Genomic DNA, 15307 nt, shown 5'->3' with positions numbered 1-15307 from the left:
TGATGACCTACCTGACGTGTCGCTTGTGAATAAAATATCCTTGAGGATATTGTATTTTTTTCTGTGTATTTGTCATAAACAGGAGGTTTTACAATCTCTTTTTTCTTCCAGTGTCTCAGCTAACTGTCATCTCGCAATTTTTTGTCCCTTCCTCTGGAAAGAATTTACCACACACATTTCTTATGGTTATTTCTTATTGGCTGTGTGAATATCGGAAATGAAGAGAATAGAACCGTTTGAGAATGTTGTAAATCAGAAGCTCTGGTAAGACAAAAACTCAAGAGTTTGTCCACAGAATCGGTAAGAAGAGGAACGCGTGTAAAAAAACTGACAATAGTACAGCATGGTAGGACCGTTTTAAGACATCAAGGAACTACTTCCGCGGTTGTTGCGTAATCTGTAGGGCGTAATAAGCCCTGATACGATATCTGAAAGGCGCAAGTGCTACTCTGAACTGAAAAAGTTGCCACAGGACAGGAATTCATTACGGGGAGGGGGCCATCTAACAGTTAACAGACGGATTACAAAAGGTATGAACGTTAGTCTGCATAAAGTGAAACATTTGCAAATATGTTTTGATTACCTATAATAAGTTTAAAAATTGCGAGTACAACGTCTAATATCTTCCCGATTTCAATATTTACAGTACTAATTGATAGAAATAATGACAGCTGATAGGAAGGGTAATCACATACCTTCGGAAATCAAACTTAGACTTTTGACCTTTGTCGCCGTTACCCAACCAACACAAATGCTCAGGCAGGCCAAAAACTTTGAAACAAAGTTTTCCATCCCTGAATGTCTTTCTGCTGCTTTCAAAAGATCACAGAGGATCTAGCACGGAAGAGTAGAAAAACCAACATAAAGTCCGAACTTCAATAGTTACATACCTTCCTCGTGCTGACAGAAGTGTTTGTCAGATAATAAATATATCCAAAGATATCCTGATGGCACGTAAAAATACACAGTGGTAGAGTGTAGTGAATTACGCAAAATTCGTAAAGAGACATGCTAAATTGGTTCGGCATTACGGTATCTAGGGAAATTAAGTCATGTGATCGACGATGGCGTTGCGTGCTATACAGTAATATTAATTCCTGAATAACGGTTCCCTATTGGAGATGTAATACGTCAAGGTGAGCTAACAGCTTTATGTTGTAATACCCAACGTATGGGAGACTTTTGTGTATGAAGAGAACTTGCAGAAATTCATTAGTTTTGTACATTCACTTGCTGCGTATTATCAGAGGGTGGCGAACGCTGAGAGAAATTTACGAGATTTATTTACAGGACCTAGAATTATTGAAAGAGATTTTGTACAGCTAACAACGATCCAGTCCGTAACGGAAATATTGACCTAAAATGACATTCTGGAGGACAATGAATATTGTAATATATGATGCCAGTGGCACAGATGCCATGTGACCTACAGCTGTGGTTATTGAATTACTGTTTCTCATTATTTATTTTAATTTATTTATTTGTAGCTTTAGCGAAAGATACCCATTTGTCCACAAACAGTTTTCAAGTCGTTATCACAAACTAAAGTGAATCGTAAAAATAGACACAAGTAGTATATGTAACAGGATAACACAGTGCTGTTTAAGAAGTTACTATATAATACACTATGCGATACACAGCTATTACGTCCGTGCACTTAGCCACTACTTTAAGAGGTCTAAATTTGCACCAGAACTAGTTGAGGGAACTGCAGAGAAGACAGCATATTATGCGTAACTACAAGACCAGTATTGTAGTGCGATGACCGTATGTGACTTTGCACGGGAGAAATTATTAATCGCCGGCCGCGGTGGCCGTGCGGTTCTAGGCGCTGCAGTCCGGAACCGCGCGACCGCTACGGTCCGGTCGCAGGTTCGAATCCTGCCTCGGGCAAGGATGTGTGTGATGTCCTTCGGTTAGTTAGGTTTAAGTAGTTCTGAGTTCTAGGGGACTGATGATCTAAGATGTTAAGTCCCATAGTGCTCAGAGCCATTTGAACCAAATTATTAACCAAGGGTCAGGACTGATTAAAAGCAGCCTTCAAGAGTTGTGGGTGACGAGTGCCTCGAGAAAAAGTACTGTTAAAGTGGCACGGTCTAGTTCCGAAAACTAAAACCCAAGCATGTCTCTGATATACGATCCATGAGAATTTCTAATGACAATAATCAGATGATGTATTGGTAATGAAGCTTAACCTGTTCGATGGATTAAAAGAATGTACTCACGTTTTGAATGTAAACTCGTTTTCCATGTACGACGCTTCTGTGTTTCCTTCTCTCCCTGTTGACGTCCGACTTTCTTTGTGACCGTAGCGTGCCATCTATTCTTTGCACAACGAGGGAATTTATTGTCCGCGATTGAAATCGACTTGGTCCTGATGTCTGTCCGATTATGATATGTCGTCCACGTCAGAGGCAGAAAGAGGCAGCCTTCGGAAACACAAAAATTGTTTTTTGCTTGAGCAAAGCAAAGCGGTGACTTGTTGCACGTTTATACATCAAAAACCGACATGTCTTCATAATTCTCACCTTTTAATGCCCTGCGTTTTGATTTATAGCGGCTTAATGTTCTCAAAACATACGCAGAAAACAAATTCACACTCATTTCACAAAAAGTAAATCAGTTGTCTTTGTTTTGTTTCATACGTGGCGGCGGCGACGTTCGCACTTCAATGCTCATTTGGCCCCAAAATCTTATCTAAATCTATATTCCTCATACAGTATTGCAATATTGAAAAGTAAAGATGCACTGAAGATTATTATATGTATTAAACTGCAAGTTCCAGTCCAGCTAGTTTATAAGTCACTTCTGAAGACGCAGGAAAGAAAGCATATAACAGTTGCAATAGGATAGCGCCTGGTAAATCGGGGTGATATTTCCATATAAGTACGCTTTACTTTATTTCACTGGACCCATTTGGTACTAAATAAGAAAAATTTTTGCTTGCTGTGCCACACATTTGGAAGTCTCTCACGAAACATTGGGATTTCATATCTTTGCAATAGTTCTTAACCGCAAAGCGTTATCACTGATGAAATCCAAATTATATTCTGAAAAAGTCACTGCTCCTTATAGTTTCCCATATGGCAAAACGTTAAGGGTATAGCACAAAAAAGAACAGGAAGTAAAGTTGTGAGAGACTGTTCTCGACGTCATTTCACAGCTACATTGTAACTATGCTCTGCTGAACAATAAACTGTGGCGCTAGATGTCGTGCCCAGAACATTATTACATTTCCGGGCATAGTATCATGTCATTGTGGGTTCTCAGATCACTACGGGTTCTCAGATAAAACACAAAAGTTGATTTAGCAAAGGTCGAGGAAGGCACTACGTAGTTGAACGAACTATCCTGGTGTATCCTGCAGTATCTACAGATTCTCACTTGGCTTTGCCCGATGCTGCTTGCAGCCATCTCTCTGTATTTTCAGTAATGTTTCTAATTTTTTCAAGTGTATTGAGACTCCTGATATAGATAGTCAAGGAAGCCGATCAGTCAATCAAGCCAATTAAACTCAAGAAATAATTTGTGTATTTTCAGGGAAGTGTGCATGACCCGATTTTTGCAAGGAGACAAAACAGCACTCTGCAGAATTCACTGGCGTGTAGTTCAGTTAAACGACTGCACCGAATTTTAGTGCAGCCAGCAATGCTCTCCCTTTTCTATTTGGTGCAGTGGTGTCTGTGCAAGTGCATTGGGAAGCTTCATCCTTCGACAGAGGGGCGCCGGGGCCCTCCTTGCCAAACAGGTCCGGGACCGGCCAGCAAGGTGTTTGGGGTCCTACCACATCGGCCTCTTGTCTTCCCAGCCGGTTTTCATGCCCCTACTGCTACTGCCAACTTTCTGTTACTGCGCCACAGCTACGGAGATAATACGACACTGCTAATACCTAACATTTCGACGTGCAATGATCTTCTCCCATATTTAAGAGAATAATTAGTAATTAACAGCATAATTACCTCTCTCTCTCTCGCATTCACTCACCCCTCCCCCCCTCTCTCTGTCTCTCTGCCTCTCTCTAAAGAACTGTTCAGCAGTTCGGCGTAGAACAAAAAAGCCTACAGAATAAATGTAATACATCTGAACTAACACCAGAGGTTCCAGTCTCCAGCTGGCCTGGATATCTGTGTCCAATCCACTAAGGACCGATGTCAGTAACCACAAGTTGTGGGCTCCAGTCTCGTTGCGGATATGGATTTTAAACCAAACGTCTTCTGTGTCTGAAATGTATCTGTTTTCCCTATAACCTTAGGTCAATCACAAAGAATAGTGATTTGAAAATTGCAATCGTTTATGAGACGAATTAAAACAGTTACTTGTCTCAGTCACTTTTCTCAGTCATTTTTTTCCTAGACGTATTCCGAGGTCGTGCGCTTTTATTCTCAGGTGTATCAGCGGATTACATTAGTATTTCATTTTAAGGCTGTAGCAGTTTTTGTCTCTGAAATCATGTATTATTAAAAAGAATAGAGCTACTTATAAAAATTTCCAATCATCAGCGCACTGCAATTTGTTACATATACACATGTGGATTGCTGAATTTACACATAAATGCAAAACAAAAACAGTCAAGAAATTCTCTTACATTATTTCAACATATTCTTGAAATGTATGCGAATGCAGAATTTTCCCGGTGTAGACTGCTGATGAAATCTTCTAGAACTTCCATTCGGATGGCTCCCATCCGGATGGAAACCCTAGATGATTTCATCGATCATAATTCCGTAAATATGGTCGCGGGGACACCATCCTCTTGTGTTTTTGTACAACTACTCCCCTCTGGCCCTATCTCTTGTTTAACGCGTTTTGTTCGCACGCTGAAAAAGAGGGAACGTTTTTCCACCGGCAGTGAATATGTAGTTGGATACCACGCGACATAAAAGCTTATAAAGGCAAGTTTTGTGAGTCGAGCGTCTACGAATGTCAATGCACTTAGTGCTCAGTTCAGTAGGCGGGTTACACTGGACGACGTTTCTATACTATAGCTGAGGATCACATAAAGGTATTTAGATACAACAACCCAACTAAATCTGCTATAGCAACCTATAAATGGCACAGTAAACACTTTTGACGACAGAGGAATGGATAAATCACATATATAGACAGATTTACATGTAGCATTGAGGATACTTTGCACCATCGCTAATCATTCCCTTTCTTGTTCCAATGAGAAAAAGAACGAGAGAAAATTCCCTATGGAGCTCTGCACCACCTGTAATCTGCCTTATACGGTTGGAACATCAAGGAGTTAACGTTGGATGCCGTGTACTTGTTTCGCAATCCGTCGCAAATTGTGTGTCTATAAGCTTATACAAAGGCGTGTTCCTTCCAAGAATTTCCATATAGGCTCACAGAGAATTTCAGTACTGATCTAACGGACAGGTAACAAATCTACTAGGACACCCCTGAATTTCCTCAATGCCTTTTATTAATCTGGTCTTGTTTGGATCTCAGGCACATGAACAGAACATGAGAACATGTATCTCTAGAGTTCTGTACGTGGTTTTCTTTATGAGTAAGCTACACTTCTCCAGATCTTTTCCATTGAACCATAGTCAGTCATTCGCCATCTCCACGATTGCTCTTATATGCTTATTTCATTTCCTGTCACTTCGAAACGTTACACTTACATATTTAATCTGTCTTAGAATATAGCGGAATGTGTATAAAACGCATGCTTGATCATCAGCTGCTTTTATTTTAAATCCAAATATCAAGCGGTTTCAGTCTTGGACCATATTCACGGAAAAGGCTTAAAATGGTTTAAGCCACAACATTAAATTTGTCACTATTCAAATAATGTGTAGATCAGTACTGCTCTGTGTAATGTTGTGGCTCAAGCAATTTAACTCTCATCCGTGAAGAAGGCCCATTACTGAAACCGGTCGATATTTGGGTTTAAAATAACAGCAGCTGATGGTCAAACATGCATTTTACACACTGCTGTTAATAGTCACCTTCCAAAAATATTTATTACGGAATATGTTTCCTACTTATTCACGTTAACTTATATTTATTTTTAATTAAAGTAAGCACCTTGTCTTTGCACCAGATACAAATTCCATCCACATTAGATACACATTACGACGGAAATTCCTGGTACAGTCTTCCAGTGAACCGGTTCTACGTGCGCCACACAATGCATCCAAGAGCATATAATTGAAGAAAAAGTGTGACAGCACCGTCAACATTTTCTGTCAGACTGATACAACGGAGGAAGTTTTAGGTGTCCATTTGTTCAAACCATATGCCATAAGCATTTCACACGAGTTACTAGCGTCTAGTTACCCATTAGTGACTTTATTGCAAAGATGAAGCAACAGGTAATCTCTAAACTCGAACATTACACTTGTGCGTCTGAGAAATTAACTGGTACGGACAGTTCACCTCTGAAATTGGTCCAACGGTTATAAAACTCGATCACCTATTTTAGAAGCAACTAAGGATATTGACACAAAAAACTTGTGCTGCTACTGTCACATATTGCTATGAGTTATTAATTCAGTTTCTGTCGCTATTTCGTGGTTATTTTAGGGAGAATAGTGAGGAGTGTACTTGAAAATGTGGCCTTACGTCTTGCAGGCTGGGGTGGTGTGTCGCCAGAAAAGTCGCAATGGCCTCTTTGTCAGCAGAGGGCAGTCTGTGAATCAAATTAGGTGAAGAGCGCCTCCTTTGGGGATACAGGTTGTTTCCGCAGACGTCGGGTAAAGATCTGCTCATTGGCTGCTGTTGGCGCCTGCACACCGTGTGAACACTGCGGCCACTCAGCAGAGAACAACTGAGCATGACATTTTTCTGTTTCTGCACGAACATCAAAGAGCAGGACACGGCGGCACCATCTGACCAACGTGGGAGGGTCAGATGCATTTGCTTTAAAAATTTGGTTCAGACAGTAGAATTGCGTCGTTCAACCTAACGCTCTTGGCAAAGAAGGTAGAACAATTGTGAAGACACTGCTCTGTCCCAGTACCAGTTTTGTGTTTGAAAACGTGTGTTTTGTACGGAAAACGAGGGAAGGTACTTGTAGTTTTCCCTACTTTTGACTTTAGCAACAGTTCTCGTGCGTGACATTTGTGACAGCAGACAGTCCTCCCCCAAATGTTGAATTTTGTGGTGTGGGCAGTTGAGAAGAAGCAAGTTCGAGGGGAATTAGTGGCTGGCTATTGTCTGGTCCTGTTCGGCACATTTTGCTGTTCTTGAGAAAACTAAGTTCGCAGTTTGCAGTAGCGTGATACATATTCCGGGCAGCTCGCTTACTTGTGTGTTTCTAATACACAACTCATGCTACCGAATCGATTTATTGCACATTTATTGCACATTGGCACGTGAGATTCTTCAACTTTGAATACGTGGTCCTTGGTGCTTTATTCTCCATGCATTCTGACAGGAATATTTCGGCATCTTCCACCTGTTAGCGTCCTTGAAAGTCAATGTAACTGATTATCCAGATAACTTTGCAGTCTGTTAGTTTGTTGTTAACTTCTTGAGCAAATAAACTCATGTCACAAGCAGACTTGACTTAAATTTCAAGATCCTTCAACTTGTCCTGCAACCTTTCATGACCAGGCAACCCATTAGAAACAGATATAACCTGTTGTCTACTTTCCTATGTCAGCGTTGTCATTTCTGACTTAAGCCAAGTACAAGGAGATTTACTTACTGGTTTACGAAAGCAATTAGCATTGCATTCTCTGGCCTGTTACCAGTAACATTTAGTTTTACCACTTGTGTGATATCAACGAGCATTCCAGCAGATCGACTTGTATTACTGCGATTTCGCGTTGCTAATTAGGGAGAGTTCAGTTCCTGCCCACAAAGTATAAGCTGGTCGCGGGCTGCTATTAATTTAAAAATTAAGCAACAGACCTGAGATATTAATGTCAGCCTTCTTGCAGAGTCTAACGTTTGGTTCCTTTGAGTTTCTTGCAGTTAAGAGAACACAGTGAAACAGCTCTTTGGGATACAAAAATTTGTAACGATCATTTTGTCCCATTTGTCACTGAAGTTAGCGTGAACCAGCTGCTGCAGCTTATGATAGTGTGGCTCATGCAAACTTTTTGTGGTGTATTGATGTTTAGTATGTGTCTATAATTGGGGGATTTTATTAAGATATTTACAATTCGCGTGAAAATTTTGTATTTTTATTACGGTATACTGATAATTTTTACTTCATGGATCGTCTGACTGCAACTGAATGAAATACAGTTTTCGTGCCAAACGCGTTTCGCCTTTGTTTTCTGCAAGGCATCTTCAGCGGAATGGTTGCGTGGTCAATTTTCTACATATTACGCTCCTGCTACATTTTTGGTGTTGTTCCTCTTCTTATAAATGTAAGTTTGCTGTTTTCTTCCCACATTTCACAGCACAGGAACTGAACACTTGTTTTGATGCAACGTTTTGGTTCGTATTTTTATGCAAATATATTCTAGCAAGTAGGTTTATCATTGAATGTTAAATTTTGTAGCGTATTTTTCCGCTTCATCTCTTCCATACATGGATAGGGCTGGTCTAGAGTGACTTAAGCAAATAAAGATTTTAGCAAGTTTGATTCGTTTGAATCAGAGCTAACCGTATGCGAAATTTCTATGCGATAGGCGTCAATAGCATTTGCATTTCATGAGCCCTAGGAAATCCTAGCGGAAGATCAGGAGAGCGAAACTAGAGAGATGTATGATGATGCAGAATCTACAATAGCAATTAATATTCTGGAACCACGGAAGATACTCCGTTGTGAGCAAATCAGTTTTCTGGTGAGACACTAAATTTTCTTTAGGGGGAAGCGATTAGTTCCAGACGCTCGTCGTTAAGTTTAGGAGGATGTAGCAAATCATATGGTGTCATCAGAGCTGACTTTTGTGTGTGGTACGAGCAGGATTAATGAGTTTCGTGTTCTGTGTGATCACAGAACGCACTGCAGACGTTATTACGAGTTTTTCGCCCTACCAACAGGGGCAAAGAATGCCCTGCAGAAATTGCCGGACTGACTTTTAAAATTTGTGGGACACCAGTTTTCGCCAATGGAGCACTAAGCGACCTCGATCATGTTTTGTAGGTGTTGTGTACTCCTCTAGTTTTTTTGTTTGTTCACCAGCCTGTGCGGCTATAAAATGTTAGTTTGAATTTACAACAGCATCTCTGAACATGATGAGTAACACATATCTCATTTTGACCATCATAACCACCGAGCTGTAGTTGAGAAACAATAACAAGTTCTTAAGCTTAAGACTTTTAAGGACAATGAGGAAGATTTTACATTTTTCAGTCAGGGTTCGGAACTAACTTTTTGAGTAGGAACCACGAATTAATTTACGTTCAAATGAGGTAGAGTAACTAGAGCTACAGCCTTTCGTTAAATTCCTCATGGTTGGACATTGTCATACTTGCAAAACAACGGTGTTATCATGTGCTGGGCTAAGGTTGTGTGAAGTGGGCAAACTTTTCTCAGAGACGTTTACTATCGTTTCAGAAGCGATCGAGTTGCAAGAAACCGCAAGAGGAGGATCAACTGGCAGGTACAATGGGGAACTCCTGCCCTTCTCAGGGGACCACTGGGCCCCAAGGAGCCGGTACACGTTGCGGTGAACAGGATTCATCATAAGACGGTCTGCTAGGTGGACAGCCTGTCAAATTGCGAGTGTCGACAGGCACCAGGGTCAGGCAAATTTTGTTTTATGTAAAACACAAATTTTGTTTAAATTGTATATCTGTGAAGACGATGCTAATAGTAACAAGCGTGCACTGTAACCCAGGCCAAGAGTTATTTTTTTTCAATATTCATATTGAACAAAGATCCCTACCATTATTTAATTTTTTTTGGCAACACATATAATGTATGTATGAATTTGAGGTAGCATGCTAACCCTCATGTTAGGTTTTTGTTTATGAATTTGATGAATGTGTCACACCATATTTTTTTGTCTAATAGAAGGCTGATAGGTGACATTTTCTGTTTTCAAATGTCATGTGCGTTGACTCAGTTTTTCAATCTTGGTAGTTCCTTTTTATTCATTTTCTTAGAGCGATGTAAGAGAGATACTATATTTCTGTCACATACCTTTATGCGATATTAATTGGTTTACAGCCATCATTTCATGGTTATTTTAGTGAGAATACTGGAGCTCCGTGCTTCGAAATGTATCCCTGTACCCACCACACTGGTGTAGTGTGTCGTCTGAAACGTCTTTATAGCCTCTTTTGTCGGCGGAAAACAGTCTTATTAGGTGAAGAGCACCTCCTCGGAGTATATGGGCAGTTTTTGTGGAGGTCGGATAGTGAGGGGCTCTACTGTTTCTGAAACCTGAGATGGCGCCTGCTACCCCCAGTCACCCTTAAGTCCCCAGAGAATTACTGAGTACTACGGTTTTGTCTTTCTGCGTCAAAGAGGAAGGTCTGGCAGCACCATCTGACAAGTATAAGAAACAAACTTCCGTTTCCTCCACAAATTTGGTTCAACCTGCAGTACTGCATCACTCTAGACAGTGTTCTTGATGCATGAGGCTAATAAACCATGGAGACATAGCTTCGATAAAGTTACAAGTCTGTGTTTAAAGATGTAGGAAAAACAAACTTGTGATGGTAGAATACAGAGTCAGAAGTGTGCTGCTTCACGAAATCATGTCTATTAAATATCTAGACGCAATGTTGCAATGCGATGCGAAATGGGACGAGCATGTAAAGATTGGAGAACGGAAGGCGAATGGCCGACTTCGGTTTATTGAAAAAAATTTAAGAGAGTGTACGCCAGTCGTGCGATCTATTCTTGAGGTTTTGAGAGCCAGCATTTGAAGGTGTCTGCAGAACTGTTCTACCGCCGCCAGTGTTCACTTAGAACCATTTCTATTTCTGATCACATTTTACTAACTGTAACTGATATATGAGACAAAACAATTTTTGTTCCACATCATTTTCGTTACCAATAACAGTGTGTATTATAGTTCTAATTTACAGCACTGCAAAGCGAAATAAGTTTCTTTCTAAAGTAAGGAATGTACTTAATATTCCCTCTACTGGTGTTGTTATGCCTGTTTTATTTCATACGGTGTCAGTAATCAAACTTTGGTCAATACCAGACACATAGTTTTCTCTTCCATGTGTTACCTCTGTGGCACCCATACCAGATATGCTAATCGATTCACTTTCTTGGTACATTATGGAAACTTGACTTCGCTTATCTCATTTTTTTACGTGGAATATATATTCCCACTAAATAGCATGATTGTGATTGCGAAGTTACAGAGTATACTTCAATGTTGTTGAACACTCCCCCTCTCTGCTGTAATCCAATAAATGTACATCATTTGTCATAGATACATTTCTTTTAGAACGAATGGCTTAATGACAAATTTAAGTGTACGATGGCATCATCTATCTTCCTTGTCGTCGTTGGACAACAGTTTCTTAAAAAAAAATTTCTCTCTTTTTTCTGCATACAAATTACTTTATTTAGCTAAAGAAGGTAAGAATTAGTGAGTAACTGTAACAGGGCAAAAAAAGGGGAAGATGAGGAAGAGGGATAACACTGCCCAGACAATGTTTAAGAAACCATCTCAAGTTTTGTTTACTCTCTTAGTGACTAAGTCTCCTTGCTTAGAAAATATTTTCGAAAGCTAATGAAACACTAATTATCGAAACAATAATCGTACTTTACTTGTAACGAGCGAAATTTATCACCTGTGTATAACTAGCTGTCTGTTTCATGTATGATGGCATCTGTACTTCTTTAATGTATCTCTTCTCAATCGAACAATTTTTTTCTACAGATAAAAATATTTTTGTGCAGTACTTCTTCAGATATTCTTCCTGTTTTCTCTATACTGTTCATTTATTTATGTAAGTGCACTGCAAACCACCGGTGAATAGCAGCATGTCACGTTAAGTGGTGTTCATCCGCGCAGACTTCTGTTATTCGCTTATCGTGAGAGAATGTCTTTGTTATTTTGTTTATATTAAAGTTAAGACGTAAATAAATTCGAGAACTTTAGAAACCATGAATAGGTGTCGTGTATACACTATGGTGCATTCATTAGCCTAGAGTAGCAGTGGAATATTGTTGAAGGTACCTCTGATATGCACAACTTAAATATGTTATAGTTATTTGCTCTAACACTGATAAAAGCGTAACACTTAATCTCTGTCGTTCACCAGTGGTCAATAATGGTGTAGTACTTTATGTCTACATAAACTCAGGCCCTCATTTAACAGCACATGGCGGAGAAGCCTTCGAACCGGTATCAGGCACTGACTTACTTTTATATTTGCGTATGAAGAGAGAGAAAATGACAGCCAGTGAGTGTTTGCGAATCAGACTCGCTTATAACATTATGAAGATTTATACGTGAGAAATGTAACTGGAGTACTCTGAGTTGTGACCAAGTCTTGTACTATGACCGCTCCTTTACACCTACCAAACAGTATAAAGAAAACAGCGTCACCTTTTCTTTTAACATCAGTCAGACAGCACCTAAAATGCAAGAAACTCAGAATACCGATGTAAACATAAAATGAGAAGAAAGTAGATATTTTTCAGACATTGCCTAGAATTTGTAAAATCAATTGCAGTTGCTTACAATAGTATCACAGAGAGAGTCCAATATTTAATTTGCATATGTATGTAGTAATCGGTTTAAAGATTACTGTACATGTAACGAAATGTTATCGCAGCAAAACTTCCACGTTTAATTTTTTCCCGTCCGAATACCCATCGTCGACACTATGGTCCAAACTGCGCGCTCAGAAAAGAGCATTCACTTCAGTCTCTACCGAAACTCAAGCAGTTTCTATTCATTCTTGTAGAAATTTTTTGGGATTAACAAGAAATTATCAAAATAAATAAATAATATTAAAAATTTAATATGGACAGTCTTTCACCTCCTTCAGGAATTATCGGGCGGCGAGGAATAAGAAATCGAAAGTTGGTGCGTAATAATAAGTAACGTTTGCTGCGCATCAGGGAAGTGTTTCATTTTCGCTATTATTGTAATTTCCTTGCCAAGCACTGAAGGAATAATAAGTTAATATTGTACAGATAAATATACGGAAGACGATCTACTTTGGCAACACAGGTCAAAATTGTTGCAACGAAGTCCACAATAATGATACGGTGATTAGATGCGACAGCAATAACATAGTGCCTCCAAAGATAAATCCAGTTTGTGATATTTTATGTGTACTGAGTACCCATATTGTGCAAAGAGAAATCAGAATTTTTAGCCAATTTAATAACTGTATTGTAAAGCTTAATTTCAACTCTTTTAGCGAGTTATTTAGGTGTTAGCTATATCTGCCTCTTACGTGGCCAAGGACAGATGTTAAGGATGGATTTGGGAACGATAAGTTTGCGGTGGACATTCTGAGGAAACACTATTGTACCTCAAAAAGAGCGAACACTATTTGTTTATTCAAAACAAATTCATGGGTTGAAGTAAAGTGTGTGTCTTGGGTGTCGAAAGGTGAACGGAGTTAAGGTAGTCATCTAGAGGCTACACTAGGTAATGTGGCTTCAGGTTTTAGACAGAACGATCACGCAGACCAAAGGGACTGTTATCTGTTTTATACTGTGTCACTTTGTGCTGTCTCCTGACTAAATTCTTCATCTACATACACACTCCATAAGTTACTGTAATATGCGTGGTGGACGGTACCATGTACTACTAATAGTTCCTCTCGCAGTTAGCGCGAGGGAAAAACGTCTGTCTCTATGCCTCCGTATGAGCCCTAATTTCTGTTATCTTCGTAGTCCTTGCATTAGTTAAGAATCCGATTCCGTTAGCATTACAGCTAAAACTCTAACTTTAGGGAATGATAGGAATACTCACCGGGTGCTATAGATCTGTTCGCCCACTTCAGTCGAACTGCAGTGCCTTCAGACAAAGTTTCTGGAACACAAGAATAAACACCAAAGGATTTCAATCTCAGCCATTTAGTAGTACCATAGACATCGAGAGATGCTGGGCGTGAACCTTATATCGAGGTTGGATAGTTACAGTTAAGCCTATAACACTGAATATATTAGTAAACATTAGAGAAAAAGAGCACAGAAATTTCGTTTACGGATAAAAATGAAATTACTAGAAATCTCCTGCAAACAGAAACGGAAAACTTAAGAAAAATATGGATACCTTCCTAGCATTGCTGAGTTAGAGAAAGTCTTCAATGATTAGGGACGGAATAAGATTAGAGACCTTTGATATAAAGTGCAGGGATGAGCAATCTACCATAACAAAACACATGTGACTAATAAAATCCCAGGACCGAGAAAGAATATTAGGTTTGTGAGCGACGTTAGATTTCAGCTGAATATCTGTGGTATTCGAACTTTATCTCCAAGAAACAGTGAGAGCACAGAATGAAAATTTGGAGACAGCAGTTGAAGAGGATGGTGAGGAAGAAAATGGTAGAATTCGCTGATAACGTTTCTGGATTGTTGTAAGAAAGACTTACAACACGACGTGGTAAAAGGTTTAGGCAAGATGATTGGAAAAGAATAAGGCTTAGAGATGAACAAAGCCAAAAGGAAGATGATGAAGAGTAATAGTAAGGAGAATAACTGCTTTATATATGATCTGGGAAGGACTCAACAGCGGAAGAACTGAAAGGATTGTCATTCCTAGAAAGCAACATAGACGAAATGACTGAAGCAAGGATGACGTCAAAACTAGACTACTAGAGGCGAAATAGTTTTCTTCATTAAAAGTGTTCAATTAGAACAAGATCCAGACATTCGGAGAAGAAGAATGAGGGAGAAATTGAAATATGGTGCTCTGAAAGAATGTAATAGTTTAATTGAAAAAAAATATGGAATGGGAAAGCACTAACAAGAAGAAGCGAGGAAGAAATTCTATGGAATACCCTCAGGAGAAGAAGGGACAAGTGAGTCTGAGGCATCAAGGGGTAATTCACTTGGTGCTAGGAGTAGCAGAGGAGGAAAATTGGCCCAAACATAGATTAGAATATATAAAACATATTATATAAGATTTTGTACGTAGAGATGAAATAATGTAAGACTACAACAAACAAACCGCAAGTCTGATTAAAAAAAAGTAAACTACGAAGAATACAAAAAACACAGCGAGGTCGAACTTTCCATCTTTCATATCATTCCACCTGGGATAGCAACAAATGGTAAGACTGAACAGCAAAAACATAGTTTCTGCATGGAGACCAAATGGTCTACCCAATGACTCCACAAAACAAAGCGTACTATCATACAGATGATTCTGTCGCGGAAAATTATGCAGACGTGGGTGACAATGGCAAAGAGACAACAATATAAGATGTTTAATAGCAGAAGATGTCTTTTTGTCAGGTA

The 15307-nt window shown here is 39.4% G+C and overlaps 1 long non-coding RNA gene across 1 annotated transcript in view; it reads right to left on the bottom strand.

Annotated features, from left to right (window-relative positions):
- LOC124781028 overlaps positions 1–15307 on the bottom strand; it is a 298766-nt gene that overhangs the window by 248311 nt on the left and 35148 nt on the right. Inside the window, exon 2 of the long non-coding RNA XR_007015950.1 lies at positions 13815–13874. This is a non-coding gene — a long non-coding RNA (uncharacterized LOC124781028). The remainder of the gene's footprint in view (positions 1–13814; positions 13875–15307) is intronic.

The sequence above is a fragment of the Schistocerca piceifrons genome, chromosome 1 (genome assembly GCF_021461385.2).
Source record: "Schistocerca piceifrons isolate TAMUIC-IGC-003096 chromosome 1, iqSchPice1.1, whole genome shotgun sequence".
Classification (NCBI taxonomy): Eukaryota; Metazoa; Arthropoda; class Insecta; order Orthoptera; family Acrididae; genus Schistocerca; species Schistocerca piceifrons.
This window is presented reverse-complemented; position numbering and strand designations above follow the sequence as displayed.